This window comes from Rhinichthys klamathensis, unplaced genomic scaffold (genome assembly GCF_029890125.1).
Source record: "Rhinichthys klamathensis goyatoka isolate OS25496 unplaced genomic scaffold, OSU_Roscu_1.1 h1tg000192l_1, whole genome shotgun sequence".
NCBI lineage: Eukaryota > Metazoa > Chordata > Actinopteri > Cypriniformes > Leuciscidae > Rhinichthys > Rhinichthys klamathensis.
This window is the reverse complement of record NW_026606718.1, coordinates 1,380,507-1,399,604: the sequence shown is the minus strand read 5'-3', so window position 1 is coordinate 1,399,604 and position 19,098 is coordinate 1,380,507.

Below are 19,098 nucleotides of genomic sequence, written 5' to 3'. Positions count from 1 at the left end.
CATAGCTGCAGTGTGTTATTGTAAAGTTTACAGCGCCTTAAGTCTCTTTTACTCCACCAGAGAAAATAAAGGTGCTCATGTTCTCTCTCCTCACACATCACAGCTCTCACACACATTCATTCACTCTCTCTTGCACACGTTCATTTACTGCTGTCATAAATCCACCGTATTAACCTCAAAAACTGTTCAAATGTCACAGTTTTCATACTTCATTTTTCATGAGGAGGTAATTAAAAACCACAGTCTTTGTTACAATGTGTGGAATCTGAGGGAACAATGTGTGTGTACGAGCATGTTTATGTCTCCATAAAATTAAACTGGCTGAAGAACATTTATTGGTTACGGTGGCTTTAGCCTGAGGTTGATTGCATGTCTTGTGATTTGGATGGGTGACCAAATACTCTTCAGTCACTCTGACATCTTTAGTCATGGTCTCAGCCTGGTAAAGAGCAGAATACAACTCACATACATCATATAGCCTATATGGGTACTGCATATGTGTTTATTCTCTACCATTTACTCTGGACCCATAAAGTATTTGGACACTTTAGTGACAGTGTATTGATCTCAAAATAAATATTGTGGAAAAATGAAACTATTTAAAAAAAAAAAAAAAAAAAAAAAGTTAAGAAGCTAAAATTCTGGTTCATGTTTCATTGCCACAATAAATCAGTATAAGACTCGGATTGAATGATATGAATGGCTTTTAAATGTCTGCTCCGTCTGACTGTCTGCCAATAAATCTTTTGCCTAACAATAGTTTATAGACCACTGTATATGAATTAACTTTCATTGTGACAACGTCAGATGAAAAACAGCACTGACCTTGGAATTATTGCACCCTGTAATAAATAATTCAAATCAATGAGCTTAAAGGAGAAGGTGATGGCTTTGTTCGAGGAGCAGCACAATTATGGAAAACTCGTCAAAATCTCCAGCTCAAATGGCAATTTGGTTCGACTCATTTCTTCAAAGTTGGTTCATGCTTCTTTTTTCTAAGTCTGCTGATTATGGAAGGTAATTTGCAAATGTTGATACATGTGGATTTATTCATGTTAATAATGCATGTCCTCATTCATAGTAATCAGCATAAGTAGATTGGTTTACTTCTGTGTTCCCACAGAACTGAAAACTCCTTGTGTTCCTTCGTATTGTTTTTGATTCAGTCTTTTATCTCCGAAGCAGTTAAAACTGTGCAATTTGCATTCCATTTTGTGACATAGGTTTAATTGCAAGGCATAGTCAGTCCTTGATGATTATGCCACAAAATGGAACACAAACAGCAAGATTCCTGGTTGATACAGACTATCCAAATACCTCCCTGAAAGCACTGAGGAATGCAAGCTTTCAGGCAAATATTTCTCTAAATGGTCTCAAAAACAAATACAAAAAGATAACAGAGAAAACATGGACATGACACTAAGATAAATGACCCAAAGGAAAGGGGGGTGGGGGGATTAGATTAAATAGAGAGCATGGCTGTTTTACTTTGTGGTCACATGCCAACAAAGATCATATGATGTCTTGTAGTAGCTACTGGTCTGCAAGATGTTTGGCAAGATAGCAATCTGTGTTTCAAGACTACACATCTCGATCCCCAAACACTCATGTTTTCTTGACGCCTATCATGCCCAAATTAGTTATACAAGTAGGTTTTGAGACAAAGCCATTATGAATGAAAGGATTAATTGCCAGCAGAGGGCGCTGAAGTGCAGCAGTCAAGTCAGTGTTACTACTCTGAACACAAACCCGTTTTACAACCCGCACACAGATAGTTGGGTAAACAAACTTTTCCGCATTCTTGTTTTAGTGTAAACTGATAAATCAGTTTAAGCTGCTTTAGTTGAATTCGACAGTGAACTTCGACGTTTTAAAATATTTCCTTCACCTGACGTGCTTCATCTTCCATTTTAAAGAACAACATCTGAGGTGGTATAAACATTGATCCGTGAGAAAAAAGAGACAAATTGCACTGTAAATATAGTGTTACTGAAATAATTTAAAATCGATCTTACGTAGAGATTATAAGGAATAGTAAGAACACAACAGCAATGCAAACATTATCAAGGTTTACTCTCCCTTACAAAAAATTATTATACCTCAAGTTCATTTTAAGTAGCCTATGTTAAGTAAAATTCCAGGTAGCCTATATTTTTAAGCATACTTAATGTAGAAAGTATACTAATATCAATGTACTAGAAGAAGGCCTATACTTGTAAGTGTAGCCTGCCCTATACTGTTTATGGGACTAAATTGGCCCACTTTTTAGTGTAGGCTATAAAAGTATACTTCTATATACTTTTAAGTGTAGCCTAACTGTAATAGGCTAAGCTTTCAGTACACAAGTTTACAACTAAGTTCTAGGCTACTGCAACTATACAAGGGAACTTAATAAGTAGATAGTTTACTATTCAAATACTAGCACATTTTTAGTTTATGGAAGTACATGTATACTCTCAGTAAACTAGCCAGTTGTTTTATACTGCAAGTATACAGAGCCGGACAGTAACGGAGTACATTTACTTGAGTACAGTACTTAAGTACAATTTTGAGGGATCTGTACTTTACTCGAGTATCATTTTTGGGGAGTACTCATGACTTTACTCAAGTACATTTGAGAGGCAAATATTGTACTCTTTACTCCAATACATTTCTATCCATAACCGTGAGTACACGAGTAAAAAAAAAAAAAAAAAATCTCGGAAACCCTCAATTTGTTGTTTCCCTCTCAAACGTGATTGGATTGTGCAGGCCCCACTGATTGTGACAGCCTATCAGCAATCACTTTCAGCTTTCCGCCAAAGTCAACTCCATGGTCAGATTTTATATTACACATTAATGTAAGCCAAGCATTTGGTTTGATGTTCTTGAGTATGTGGTGTGTTTAACACAGTCAGGTTCAAATGTGGCAGTGGCGTAGCCACGAGGGATTTCTGATTTCTTAAAAAAAAAAACTTTAGGAGGCAAAATATATTTTTACTGATTATGTGAATTACACTGCGCAAACCAAAGTAGGCTACTACCCAGCGAATGAAGAAGGGTTGGCGCTCAGTCTCCAGAGTACATAAAATATTCATTTTGTTTTATTTTATTTTTCCGGTTTGCATTTATGAGGAAAAAACAATGTTATGGACGTGTTCTCCGTTACGGACGTGAGCGCTCTGAAAGCGGCATAAAAAATGCTTTAAAACTTTCACAGAGACCTCAAACAGAAAACACAAAACCTTTCTTTAACCTGAATTTCGTTTTGATTTAATTGTATCTTAATTTTAATCAATGTTTCATCAACCAATTGCCTGGGTTTAATAAATAAGAAGTAAATAGCAGACGATAGATAAGAAACGGAGGCGCCGGCCTGTGAACTGGATCTCGTCTCATAAATGAACCGAAACTGAGTGTATAAGGTAGCCTACTTGCCTCTCACAGACATGTCTACTTTTAAACAGAAAAAATCAAAACGAAAGAAAACAGACTACAGACTGCTTATGTAATCCGTATGAAATGTGCATTTCTCTCTGGCGCGTTCACTACTGAAGATCGCGAGTCAGCATCGTCAACTTCATCTAGCCGACACTGACAAAGAAAACACTTGTTTATTAACAAGTGTTTATTAATAAACAATTAAAATATCTCCTTGCTATATTTTACATATTCATAATCATTCCTTTTGCCGGTTCTTTGTGACAGCTTTTAGGTGCTTTATTGGCAGCGCCACCCTTACATGTGGTGTGTGTGTGTGTGTGTGTGTGTTGTCCCCGCATTTAAAGATGGGACCCCCCAAAAATGTAATTAAATTAAATAAAGCAACATGGTAAAAAGATGAAAATGACTTGATTTTACTTTCAATTCCTTTTACATTCTCCAAGGTATTAACATTAACATTTTTCATAACTCCATGTAGGACGTTTCTGTGCATTAATGTAAGCACTGTGGCAGTAGATTAGTAATGCAATATTTAGAAAATCTACTCTTGTACTCTTGATACTCAAGTACTTTTAAAAACAAGTACTTTAGTACTTTTACTTAAGTAGACATCTGAATGTAGTACTTTTACTTGTACTTGAGTAAAATTTAGCAAGGGGTATCTGTACTTTTACTCAAGTAACAAAGCTCTGTACTCTGTCCGCCTCTGCAAGTATATTTGTAAGTTTTCTTTAAGTGAACATAACATCATAGGCTACTTATAGTTTACTATTTCTGCCTACATTATTATTGCACGTTAACATTAAGTGTACTTTGTTCCTATTTAGGTATGCTATTATTTTTTATACTTTAAATATATAACTTTAATATTACTTAAACTCTCCATTTAACAGAAAAAAAGCATTTTTGTCAGAGCTAAGTCCGGATCGGATTCAGAAGGATTATAAAAATATAGATGGAGTAGATAGAGTTCATCAACATCCCCAAAGCTTCACAGTCATAAACCCTTCCTGGGTCGACATTTCCTCCGGGCAGTTTTGAACTAATATGCTGTTTTAATGTTTGATGATCGCGTTGTTTTACATTTGCGCAAGCAAACTTCTATTACTTGTTTCTGCTTCTTCACATCTTCATCTGTGTTTTTTTTTTATCCGGAGATTCTGTAGCTCTTTCAGAAGATGCGTAATAGCGCCCCCTACCGTATAACAGTGAAAACATGGATAGCTGGAAAGTTCCAGTAGCACCTCATTGCAGTACACGAGATCCAGGGGGCGGAGTTGGATCGAGATCTAAGGGGTGGAGATGGGTAGGATTAGGGGTGGGGTTAGGGATCAGGGGGCGGAGATGGGTAGGTTTAGGGGTGGGGTTAGGGATCAGGGGGTGGAGATGGGTAGGTTTAGGGGTGGGGTTAGGGATCAGGGGGCGGAGATGGGTAGGTTTAGGGGTGGGGTTAGGGATCAGGGGGTGGAGATGGGTAGGATTAGGGGTGGGGTTAAGGATCAGGGGGTGGAGATGGGTAGGTTTAGGGGTGGGGTTAGGGATCAGGGGGTGGAGATGGGTAGGATTAGGGGTGGGGTTAGGGATCAGGGGGTGGAGATGGGTAGGATTAGGGGTGGGGTTAGGGATCAGGGGGTGGAGATGGGTAGGATTAGGGGTGGGGTTAGGGATCAGAGGGTGGATATGGGTAGGATTAGGGGTGGGGTTAGGGATCAGAGGGTGGAGATGGGTAGGATTAGGGGTGGGGTTAGGGATCAGGGGGTGGAATAGGTAGGATTAGGGGTGGGGTTAGGGATCAGGGGGTGGAGATAGGTAGGATTAGGGGTGGGGTTAGGGATCAGGGGGTGGAATAGGTAGGATTAGGGGTGGGGTTAGGGATCAGGGGGTGGAGATAGGTAGGATTAGGGGTGGGGTTAGGGATCAGGGGGTGGAGATGGGTAGGGTTAGGGGTGGGGTTAGGGATCAGGGGGTGGAGATGGGTAGGGTTAGGGGTGGGGTCAGGGATCAGGGGGTGGAGATGGGTAGAGTTAGGTATATGTAAGGTGGGAGGAGTTAGGGTTAGGGTTAGGTTTTTGAGGATATTACAACAGCTCCCCCTGGATTTCGTTTTCTGCAGTGAGGACCATCTCTAAAGTTCTGTCAATGTTGGGGAAAGAGTAAAGTAGAGTTGAAGTCAATTCCGTTGTACACTACCAGTGGACTATACACAAAAATCCAGACACTCAGAATTAGGAACAAATCTGTTTTCTTTATAAATCAATATTTTCAAACAAGTTTATAAGAATGTATGTAAAACTAGTAAAAAAAGAATTTAATAGGCTTCTCAATCAAAAGAGTAAACACAACTAAGCCAAGTACACTTAGAATACTTAATTATACTTTTAAGTATCTCGATCAAAAGACAGGCCAAATATAGGCTATACTTAGAATTTTCTATCAGTAGTCAAGTAAATGCGATTTTAAATATTTCTGAGAAGTAAAAAAAAAAAAAAGACTGAAAGTATACTTTCTTATTTTTTGTTTAAAAGAAGTATACTAATAGCACACTTGAATAAACTTCTTTTTCGTAAGGATTGTACAATCGTTATTCATAATTATATTCTTTATATTGGTGTCTGTTCCTGTGTTCATTAGTAGCCATTTTTGCATTTCCTAAAAAAGTAGTGAGACTTTGAACCGCTGTATGTAGCTAAATGTGTTTCCCCATGAGTCATAAAACACGCTTTCATCTAGTCATGAAACATGAAACCATTTATCTTTGTTTCATCTTGCCTGGAAAATCAATGGAATGTTGGTGATGAATTACACATTAAAATTCAACAATAATCTCGCTCTATGGTCACTGCCATTGATAAAGGATAAAACAGAAGTTTCTTACCTACTGACTTCTGCTTTGCAAACATGGAAGTATGAAAAAGTCACATTGACTCACAAGAAACTCACACGAATATTCTGTCACACAGATATCATCTTTGAGCTGGTTTTCATAATCAGGAGAGAGGAAGGTGCATGTACAACCACTAATCAACATGTCAAAGGAGATTCAGAGAATATAAAGTGAGTCTGGGACAAAATGATTTAATTTTATTGATTCAATCGCATGGTTTGTTGTTTCAAAAGCTGTAGCCAAGTTTAATCAATCTAATCGTGGTAGTACTGATGGAAAATTGAATAATACGATCTGACAGGATTTGTGGTTTCACATTAAAGCTTATGAGACAAATGCAGCTCCTGTAACAGAACAAAATCTTTGAAACTGTTCGCCGTGCACACACACACACAGTCATTCATTTGTCATTCAGGCGATGCTTTTTATCCAAATTAAAGTGCACGTATACTTGGTTCTAGAAGTTTTCCTATTCTTCAAAAACTATTCAAGCCACAAAGAATTTCAAAAGCAAAATCACATGAAAAGCAACTGCTCAAAAGAAAGCTATTGATATATTCACTGAATTATATATTTGAAATAGAATATTTTTGTGTTGTACTGCAAAATATTTTCAGATATATACAACTATAGTTTGAAGTTTTTATTGCTTTTTTATTTATTTGAACCTTTTTGTGATTACAATTTTAAAATAATTTTATATAGAGCAGTTTGAATTACCACTGTGTATGAAAAGCACTTTATAAACTTGCCTTGCCTAGTTTGAGAGCATAAGGAGCAACATCGTCCACATCCTCTCTCTCTCTCTCTCTCTCTCTCTCTCTCTCTCTCTGGGACTGTGAGTAGTGTATTTAAATGAACAGTGGCTTGGGCTTCTACAGAAGCACAAACCATCGATTAACAACCTCGGAGCGCACAGTTGGTCTGTCTTGAGAGGGTTATATGTTATCACTAAAAATCAATTTCCATATTTTCACTTCCGGAACCTGACTGGTGAAATTTATTATAGGGTTGAGTGCCTCGCTTAAGGGCACAATGATGATAGTATATGGATTGAAGAGCCTGATCCTGGAATTTGTCTATTGCAAGGCCAACTTTTTAACCATTAAGTTACCGGGTTCGCCACCCTGATGCAGTTTGCCAGGTTCTTGCTGGATATCAATAAATCAGTTAATAAGCGTGGTGGGGAGGGGACAGTACCGTCCAAAACACAATATAACAGTCACCTCTTCTTACACATACTGAGTCAAAAACATCTGAAGCTTCAGAAACAAACTCAAACGAAGCGAAATGCAGCACTGGTTTGTTCACTACCTTGATCGCTCATAATGATTTATTTGTTTGTGTGAAGTGCTCGCAGCGACTATGATCTACCCACTTAAAGCATGCAGCACAGTTTATTTGTGATTTTCATCCAAAACAAGGCATCTACTCATAGCAGAGATGAGCATGAGAGTGAACGCCACAGAACAGTCACTGTACTAACTGCAAACAGCACTGTTGATTTATTTGTTTTTTTGTTGTACCACAGAGAAATGGGCATGAAATAGAAAACATTCAAGTCACGCATGCACCTAATGGAATTAGGTGAAACCAGAAAAACAGTTTTTTCACACTAACAGTGTTTCTGTGGTGTAAATTGAGTTGCTACGGCCATACATATATATAATCTGTAAGTATACTTGTAATTAGATGAATTACGTTTTAAAATACTTAAAATAAGTCTTTTCTCAACGTTGCAACATTGCATTAATCAACTCCTGATGAACACATGAATTATTTTTATTTGTATTATCACTCAGTGAGTCATCTTACTGAGCATTACTAGAAGGCTTTTGTCTTTCAAACACATTACAATTTACAAATGCACGTTTTATATTTTTACATTTTTTAACTTTATTTGACATTTTTATGATTTAATTAATAGCTTTTCATTACACTCACAAACCGCAGTCTGAGAAACCATGACGCAATTCAAGTCGTTCATAATGGAACATATTTTCCTTCTATTTGTATTTTTATATCAATATGGTAGGTACAACATTATCCTATTCAAATCAATAAGGTGTCAAATGTAATCTAAAAGTAATCAAAAAGTAGATATACCTTAAATGAGTAATGCAATGGATTAAGTTAAAAACTAAAATTGTTGTCATGTAATTTGAAATCAGTAACCGACTACAGTTTGTATACCCAGCACTATATTATGGCTTTTAAAGCGAGCATTGTAATTTATTGTAAAACAACTTACACAACTTTTATTTATTTTTAGGATGTTTAGGCCTTGTGGTTTGTATGGATGCTTAAGGATTTTTCTTTGTAAATAACAATAATTGTATGCAAATGCATGCGTATGAATCATAACTGTGCAATGCTCAAGGGCCCTTCTAAGTAATCTGACCCTGGGTCGTAACCTTCTTATCACTGGCTCTCGGCTCCAACATCCAGAAACACGGTTATCTCCGTTCATATCTGACTCTTGGCTGATGGCTTTACATAATATACTCCTTGAGAAACAGTTACGTTCTTATATACTTCAAATTAGACATTTAGATTGCTCTAAAAATATTTGTCGCCATCATCGTGATAATTATCGCTGAAATAATGTATAGCTTCTTATATGCGCGTTGTGACGTTCCTCTTCAACGAGAGCTATAGTGAAAACTCAGATTTATGGATTTATGGCTGCGTACAAGCTTTTTAACCTCGCTGTGTTCTTTGCATAATTTTTCTTTCATAGTTCCTGGTGCATGCAGCAAGCCTTTAAGCTACATGTCAGTAAATTAAAGGGTCATGTTAATGCACATTCATGTTAATGAAAAATGTCCAAAGGCAATGAAAAATAATAGCATACAGTATTAGGGACTGAGCAGTTCACTGGACACGTGGCTATTTTAGCTTCCTGTGATAATTACGCAAATTGAGAAAAACTACAGGTCAAAGGGTCTCCAGTGTTATTTGAAAACACAAGTTGATGCCAAAACAACATCGCTAGTCAGTATAGCTCATAACATATTATAATTTGATTAAAATATACTGTTATAATTATATTCAATTGTAACAATATTAATTATATTAATTAGTTATATTAATTTAACAGGTCGTTCCTCTTATGCAGTACCCTACATATTAATGTTTTTATATCATTTAAAAAAAATCACATTAAATTGTACCATTCTAATCGATTACACTATAACATATTATTCAACCTCAATACCCCCCTTCTCTAATACATTTTTTTATTGTTTTCATAGGTTTAAGATTTGGCTAGTTAGCATAATCCTGTTGCCCCTGCTGGTACATATGCGTAACTACACCATTGATATAATTTTCCTTCTGTTCTAAAGTAATTATTTGCATGTCCTTTAAGCCTCAAAATGGTTCAAAATTCCTTGCAACCGAACTGACAGAAGAGCTGTAACTTTATTTCAAATTTTGTGGTCTAATTTTTAAAAAATCTATTTTATTTAACAACATTACCCTCCAGGAAGTGACATAAAGTGTTGGTGTGATGGTAATCAAAACTTCAAAAGAGGTTTAAAATAATATCAAAATGAACACTCATGTAAGCTAACTCTCAATTGTGCATTGTACTTTTGATTATGGAAGTAGGAAGTACTAATGATATATTTACATCCTCTTATAGCATGTGTTCTGCCAGATAATGACTCTCGTGCCAGCCAACACACGCTAAAAGATTCCAAAGGTTTGATAGAATAAAAAACTGACACACTTAGGCAGATAGACATGCAGTGCAAATACAGAAGTAACTGTTAACACACACACACACACACACACACACGCACAACCCTGAAGTGCCACTCCACCCTGCAAAAGAATTGCCTAAGAACATGAATCATCAATGCGAAATGAGATGAGAAACGATTCTGTATCATATTGGACACACAGAGACAATCAAATCTCACATGGATGGAATCTGATGTGGAGCTTGAATTAACTTAATATTTGCTTTTAAAGCAGGCTTGCCTTGCACGCAGCGCAGGTGTTAAATCATGTGATTTTAGTGACCCAGGCTCAGCCGGTGCCTTTGTGCAGGGGGACGAGGCATGAAATGCGTGGGCAAAGTCATGCTAGACTGTGTCATTGTTAATTTCTTGCTGTGGTCAGGAATTCAGCTAACCAGAAAATTGCAGATACAAGATGTGTGTGGAGTTTGGGGACAAGATAAAAACTGATGATGAAAATCTGCATGCAAGTCTCAAGAGCTTTTCTACAGCAAATATAAAGTTTGTATTTTGCTAAATGTAACGCTTAATTTAAGTTGCTGTACACTGAGTTTTGTACGCATTAATTATCACCGACATATGGTGAGTTTTACACTTCCTGCACTTGAGGGAAGCACATTAGAGAATTGTGCTTAGTTTAATAAGAGTTGGTGCTGTTTTTTTCCTGTGAGCATTTGTCACGCATGGTTGATATATCTTTTATTTTTAACTTTTAATTGAGCTTTATTCCATTAGTCTATTTACAAATGACACTGTATACAGCTTTCTTTGTCAAGCCCATTCCAACAGAAGTTCATTGTGCCATCAAAGTGTTCCCAGGAAATGGAACTTATCTGTTAAATCTGTTAGTTTGCCATGCACAAGTATTTTCACAGTTGACCATCATTGTCTCTTTAGACATAGTTCGACAGAGTCTTGGCAAATTATGAAGTGAACAAGACTAATTTCCATAGCTGTAGAAGTTAGGCTGCCGGCAACTCCTCCGGGCATTTGGGTTTGTCTCTTGGTAATGTGTGGAACAAGTTTTTGAAACTTTATTAGCAGAGACATAATCTAAAATGTATGAAGATAAGTGTGCTAAGTCTCTTTAATTGGTTCCTGGGAGAGTGTTAGTGGTTACAGTGAATACTAAGGCAGCAGTGACAGTCTTTTATTGTTTAGCATTAAGTGGTTCCCAACTGAATTTGAAGGTTAGTAGAGTGAGGAAAAATTTTTTTTGTAGCTTTAGCCTGAAAACAGATAGGCCTACATCCCCTCAACCATCTCTGTAATGCCACCTAGAGGATTTTTGGTGGTACTGCAAATATTCTAACAAACAGATTCAATTAAATAAGAAAGCTAATTAAATAATCATTTTAATTAAACTTGAGATTTGCTTTTGGTTCTCATGGAATCCGTTTGTGTGAAAGACATGCAATTAACCCATTGACTATTGCACTCTAATTTTACCTCATGTTCCTGTCATTCAAATCACCATGAGCCCGTTTAACCAAATGTAATGTGACATTTCTATTTCCCTCTTTGCTCTGCATGCGTCGGTCCCTCTGTATTTATACAACCTATCAGAGAATAGCGGGCGGGAGGCTCGCTTTCTCTGCTCAAACTGGACTCTGAAGCTGATATTTTGCTGTGGTTTGACGTTTGAGTGAAAGACTGCACGTGAGAAGAGGTTCTCGCCTGTGTCATGGAGCAAAGCGCCGTCTGCAATATAAAGGAAATGCATCATCTGCTGCCTTGATGCAGATATCAAGTATGAGTATTTGAATGGGATTTCTCAATTAATGAATAGCTAAATAAGGGAATTAATTGATGAAAATAATATATGACTTAATTTAATTTTAATTTCAAGGACTTGAAACTGGCAGCTGTTGTTTGCGAGAACATATTAGGCCCACCATCGTATCCATTGGTAACATTCCGTGTGTTTCATAAAGTGATTTAGGCCTATTATTTTGGCTAGCCTATATTTACAGTTTTTTACAGAAAATGTAAATGTAGGATAGGCTATTTTAAAATTCAGAGAAAACCTTCCTTTTGGTTCTCACATCTCATTCATGCAGACAGTTTAATATTCAAATTTTGTCGCACAGTCATTGGTTAGGAGACACACACGTTGACATCTACTCATATGGACTTTTATGGTGCTTTTTTTCTTCCTCCATTTTGTAGCTCCCCTGTTTTAGCCGGTTTTAGCCTACCTTTCACTTTCATTGAATGGAAAAGGGCAGCTGCAAAATAGATTTTCACTGTAAATGATAAGTTAATTCATACCTTTCCCTTAAAAACGTTTTCTGTGTATATTATAAAGTTAAGCAATTAAAAAAAATTTAATGTAGCATTTTTCCAAATCTGTTAAAGTAACCATGAAATCAAAATTGACTATTCTTTTTTTCATGGAATACTGCTGTATTAAGTGATTTATCTTTATATATTTTTTTTTCTTTAATCAAAATATCTCCCCCTCCCTCTTGCAGCGGCATCTCTTTTACTAGCACAAGGGTGGGACAACCAGCTGTCACTTACATGAGGTCACAGCAATAGCAAATTAAATCAATCAAACAATCCAGTCAATTCTGGGCAGAATTAAGTCCTACATTTTTTCTTGTTCGAGAAGCTGTTTCACATAATGTGACCCTGGACCACAAAACCAGTCACATCGGTAAATTTTTTTAAATTGAGATTTATACATCATCTGAAAGCTGAATAAATAAGCTTTCCATTGATATATGTTTAATATTTGTCCGAGATACAACTATTTGAAAACCTGGAAATTGAGGGTGCAAAAAAATTTAAACATTGAGAAAATCGCCTTTAAAGTTGTCCATTTATGTTCACGTTTGTGCTGCATTCACTCACAAAAATAAATGTTTTATATATTTATGGTAGGAAATTTACAAAATATCTTCATGGAACATGATCTTTACTTAATAGCCTAATGATTTTTGGCATTAAAGAAAAATCTTGACCTGTTCAATGTATTGTTGGCTATTGCCACGTGCTACTTGTGACTGGTTTTGTGATCCAGGGTCACATACGTCACAATAGGGCAGAAAAGACTATCGCAACTTCCGTTTCATGGTGATTTTAAAATGACAATTTTACAGCACCAGGAGGCCCCTGCAAACACCGTAGAAGAACACAATTAACACATTCAGTGACCACCACAATATATGTTAAGTTTAGCAGCATGCTAAAAATGTCTACTGTCTGCTAACCATTTCCACTAGAGCTGACCTCTGCCAGCAACCCTCTTTCAGTAAATGCCAGAGAAGATAAAAAGTTCTCGACGAATGTAAGTCAGTATAATGAATCTGATAATGGTCTCCCACCTCCCTACTGAGTCTCCTCATGCATCACATCCAGTCTCATGTCGTGCGGGGGACAGATTATCTCGTTATCAGTGACCGGCGCTGTGCGGTCAGCCCTCAGACTCTTTCACAGTCGATGTGGAAATCATAGCGTAGGAAAAATGTCTCTCATACACAAGAAAGAGTGAGAGATTAGCAAAATAGTGCAAGTTTGTGTTTACTGTTTCTATCTTTTCCTAGAATATGGTTTGCCTATATCTCATTTAGAGGCATCCTCAACCACTAGATTGACTGGCGGTCTCATGATAGTGGTAAAAATAGCATCGGCCCACTCAGAGTTGATTTAATTTACAAGCCTGCATGGTGTCTCACTGTGAGAAGAGTGTGATGAGAATAGAGAAATGGAGTGTAACTACGCACACTCTCTTAAGCTGAAATTGAAATCTGTGGATTTTGACTTATTGGATCAGAATGAAAGTGAAACGCAGGGAATGCAATTAGGACAAAAGTGAATTAAAAAAAGAATGTTGCAGATGTAAAGAAAATATATTGAGTGATATGTCGGGTTTTACAGACCCCATGAAATCGCTGGATGTGCGCAGTTTGCTATCTTGTATTGATGTATTTCCTATTAAAAGTATGTGATTTGGAATCTGTCATATTTACTCATGAGAACCACGGTTTTTGAGCCAATCACCTGAGTCATACACAAATGTCATGTGACTAATCACTAGCCGTAGACGATTGGGTATTTCAAGCGTTTTCAAATGTTTTGATGCTAGACCAAAAAATAGGATGTTCCCCTGGCAAGATACTCCCTTCCTAAAATATAAAGGCATATGTTTACATATATAAAGAACAGTGAAAAATAAAATAAATGCATAATAAAATATGATAAATGTGTAAAATATTACCTGGAAAGTATGTATTAGAGGTATAAATATGAAGACAAACATAAATCTATGGCTATCATAGAATAAAATAAACTGTCTTAAAAGCAGAATAAACAGTAATCAGGTAATTGTTTTCCCATTTCAACTTTACTATTATTATTATTATTGCATAATTTTTTTTTCATTTGCTTTTTTGTGTACCCAGAGCAATGGCCACCAAAGCGCTTTACATATTGCCTCACATTCACCCATTCACTCACTCATTCATACACCGACGGCGGTGTCAGCCATGCAAGGCGCCATCCAGCTCGTCGGGAGCAGCTGGGGTTGTCTTGCTCATGGACACCTCGACACTTGGTCAGGCTTGTAGACAACCTACATGAACGACTGAGCCACTGCCGCATATGAGCATACAGGGGTTGGACAATGAAACTGAAACACTGGCCAATATAGTGCTGGAGGTTTCACGCCTAAATATGCGCGGCCTGGTGGCCAATCTTCACTGATTTTACATTCCATCAGTAAGAGTGAAGGTTGAATTAGCAGAGCATAAAATGTATATAAAATATTGCAATCCACGCAACATAATGGGAGACATATTGGAGGATAAATTGTTGGTGTCTCGCTGGCTCATCTATGACCAGGACAGCAAGTCCCTGTGGTGTATCAAGAGCTATAGTATAATGTTGGCATACCACTAGGACAAACCACATCCAACAGGTGTAACTGTCGACGCAGAGGAAGCTGTCTGTAAGGGCTGTCCAGGTACTAACCCGGATTGTATCCAAAAAGCATAATACCACAGCTGCCCAACTCATTGCAGAGTTAAATGCACACATCGACTTTCCTGTTTCCACCCAAACTGTTTGTCTGGAGCTCCACAGAGTGAATATTCATGGTTAGGCTGCTATAACCAATGCTTTGGTCACTCATGCCAATGTCAAATGTCGGTTTCATTGGTGCCAACAGTGCACATCTTGGGCTGTGGACAATGTTGTTCTCTGATGAGTGTGTGGAGATGTGGAGAAAGTTCTACTGTACCATTCTGGGGGACCATGTTCAAACATTGTACCCTGAAGGGGGTGCCGTGTATCAGCATGATAATGCACCAATGCACAGCAAGACTTGTGACACAATGTTTTGATGTACATGAAAGTGAAGTTGAACATCTCCCATGGCATGCACAGTCACCAGATCTAAATATTTGTGAGCTACTTTGGGGTATTTTGGAGGAGCAAGTCAGAACTGACCCATCCACTGTTCCACAAGAGGAATGGCTAAAAAAACCCCTCTGGCCACTGCGTGAAGGACTTATCTGTCAGTCCCAAGATTAATTGATGCTGTATTAGCAAAAGAAGACCCTACACATATACTAATAGTATTGTGGCCTAAAAACATGTGTTTGAGTTTCCATTGTCCAAATATATATATACGTTAGTTTAATTTTTTTAAACTGAATGAATTATAAGGATATTTATAAATGCTTATTAATCTCAAAAGAAATTTTTTTTACATAGCTTGTTACAATATATATTTGAGGTTACTTCCTCAGTGAAGGATTCATGCTGTGCTGCCTTAGAATTTGGCCAAGAGAAAATATGTTATTAGGCTGCATAATTAAGATCAGCTAACATCTTAAAACAGCCTTCTCGATGGGAGAGCGCCTATGATGCCTAGCAGCTCCCTAAGTTTTGGAACAGAGCTAAAGGGTCTGAAATGCACATGCTGTGCTCCACGAAGGCACATATGTGCATCTGTGTGTGGCGTGCAGCTCAATGGGGAATATTATATGATGATTTCAAAAAGAGTAACTGAAAGAGATGGTATACGCTAGAATGCTGATGGGGCCTGGGAGTGCATCCCCATATAAGTCTTTAATCTGCAGGTAGCTCATTGCGCTCCTGGGCGCAGTCAGAGAAGCGTAAGTGGCTGTGTGAATTATGCGCCGCCAACCATGAGGGGTAGGAGAACGGAGAGGAAGATATTATGCGCGATCTGATTAATAATGAAGAGTTATAACAGCATGGCAAAGCTTGGGCAAACATCTCTGCAGACTGTCATGCCACATAGAGCAGAACTGCTGCCTCCATCTGCTGGAGCTCATGTCCAGTAGCACCGGCATGCTGATGCGTTCCTGGGCGGTATAATGGAGATGATGATGGCGTCTGAAATCACTGAGATGGGGTGGCTGGCATCTCTCTGGAGGACATTAGTGAACCGCTGCATTTGTGTGGGACCTCGTCTGTGCCTGCGTGAGGTGTGTAGGAGGGAGGGAGAGGACTCACGGCGAGAGGGGAGGAAATCATTCATTTCGTGACCTACGTGTTCTGTTATGGAGAGACCTTGAGCACTATGTGTGTGTGTGTGTGTTTATATGTGTTGGAAGACCGTTTTTTAATGTGTGGCTGTGATGAATCAGAGGTGAAAAGGGAAACCAATAATAACGGTCAAAACAACATGATAACAGATTACGGTGAAATAACCTTGTGATGCAGTAGATGGGAAGACCTGTTCCCTTTTTTGCCTTTTTATGAGAGTAGATGTGTATGTTTGTCCACTGTTCCATTTGCAGTATAGGTAAATATTATACAATAAAGGAGCTCTTGTAACAAAGAGCCAGCCCTTGATGATGATGATGATGAGAGAGAGAGAGAGAGAGAGAGAGAGAGAGAGAGAGAGAGAGAGAGAGAGAGAGAGAGAGAGAGAGAGAGAGAGAGAGAGAGAGAGAGAGAGAGAGAGAGATCTTTTGCACTATTATTTTATTTTATTTGTGTGCAATTTTTGTCCAACAAGCATCAACAGCAGGGGTTAAATAAAGAATCAAAAAGGTTTCTCAAGCACTCCCTCTGATTGCTATATTAGTTGGCTATACAGATAGGCCCACCTCCTAACACATGCCATTGGTTGAGCCATAGTTTATTGGGTTTTTTTTTTTTGGAGGAAATAAACATACCTAGAAATTGCATACTTATATATATATATTTTGAATATTAAGCTGGGAGGAGAAAGTTTTAACATAACATATTAACACACTTTAGCAGGATGAAATAGACGTTTTTGCCACTATTAGTTCATCTATTCAATTTGCTGCAATACTTTGGAAACACAAAAGTGCAGTTATAATAACAGTGACAATATATATATATACTGTATATATATATATATATATATATATATATATATATATTGTCACCTTTATATATATTATATATATACATATATATATATCATCACCTTCCTAAAATAATTGCCTACGTCATTTGAAAATGACTTGGGCAATTATTTGATATATACACTCACCGGCCACTTTATTAGGTACACCTGTCCAACTGCTCGTTAACACTTAATTTCTAAGCAGCCAATCACATGGCGGCAACTCAGTGCATTTAGGCATGTAGACATGGTCAAGACAATCTCCTGCAGTTCAAACCAAGCATCAGTATGGGGAAGAAAGTTGATTTGAGTGACTTTGAACGTGGCATGATTGTTGGTGCCAGAAGGGCTGGTCTGAGTATTTCAGAAACTGCTAATCTACTGGGATTTTCACGCACAACCATCTCTAGGGTTTACAGAGAATGGTCCGAAAAAGAAAAAACATCCAGTGAGCGGCAGTTCTGTGGGCGGAAATGCCTTGTTGATGCCAGAGGTCAGAGGAAAATGGCCAGACTGGTTCGAGCTGATAGAAGGGCAACAGTGACTGAAATAACCACTCGTTACAACCGAGGTATGCAGCAAAGCATTTGTGAAGCCACAACACGCACAACCTTGAGGCGGATGGGCTACAACAGCAGAAGACTCCACCGGGTACCACTCATCTCCACTACAAATAGGAAAAAGAGGCTACAATTTGCAAGAGCTCACCAAAATTGAACAGTTGAAGACTGGAAAAATGTTGCCTGGTCTGATGAGTCTCGATTTCTGTTGAGACATTCAGATGTTAGAGTCAGAATTTGGCGTAAACAGAATGAGAACATGGAACCATCATGCCTTGTTACCACTGTGCAGGCTGGTGGTGGTGGTGTAATGGTGTGGGGGATGTTTTCCTGGCACACTTTAGGCCCCTTAGTGCCAATTGGGCATCGTTTAAATGCCACGGCCTACCTGAGCATTGTTTCTGACCATGTCCATCCCTTTATGGCCACCATGTACCCATCCTCTGATGGCTACTTCCACCATGTCACAAAGCTCTAATCATTTCAAATTGGTTTCTTGAACATGACAATGAGTTCACTGTACTAAAATGGCCTCCACAGTCACCAGATCTCAACCCAATAGAGCATCTTTGGGATGTGGTGGAACGGGAGATTCGCATCATGGATGTGCAGCCGACAAATCTGCGGCAACTGTGTGATGCCATCATGTCAATATGGACCAAACTCCCTGAGGAATGCTTCCAGCACCTTGTTGAATCTATGCCACGAAGAATTGAGGCAGTTCTGAAGGCAAAAGGGGGTCCAACCCGTTACTAGCATGGGGTACCTAATAAAGTGGCCGGTGAGTGTATATATAAAAATCAGTGCTACCAGAAATGATTGTAAATTTGTTTGACATGTTGTTCACTGACCGCATGGACAACTTTAATGCCCCAATGGTCACATTTCCCATTTCACTTGCTTCATTTATGCCATTCTCAGTTCTAGCTGATGCAAACTTCAGTTTATCTTCAACATAAATAGTGCAATATGAAGATAAGTGACGTGAAATGTGAAAAAAAAAAAAAACACTAGACCATACAGATTCTTTTATTCTTTATTTCTGTTTCTGCCACAAACAAAATGACCCTTGAGACAAATTTTCTGACCCATTCCAGTGAATGATTATACAGACCACTTGTAAGTGATAAA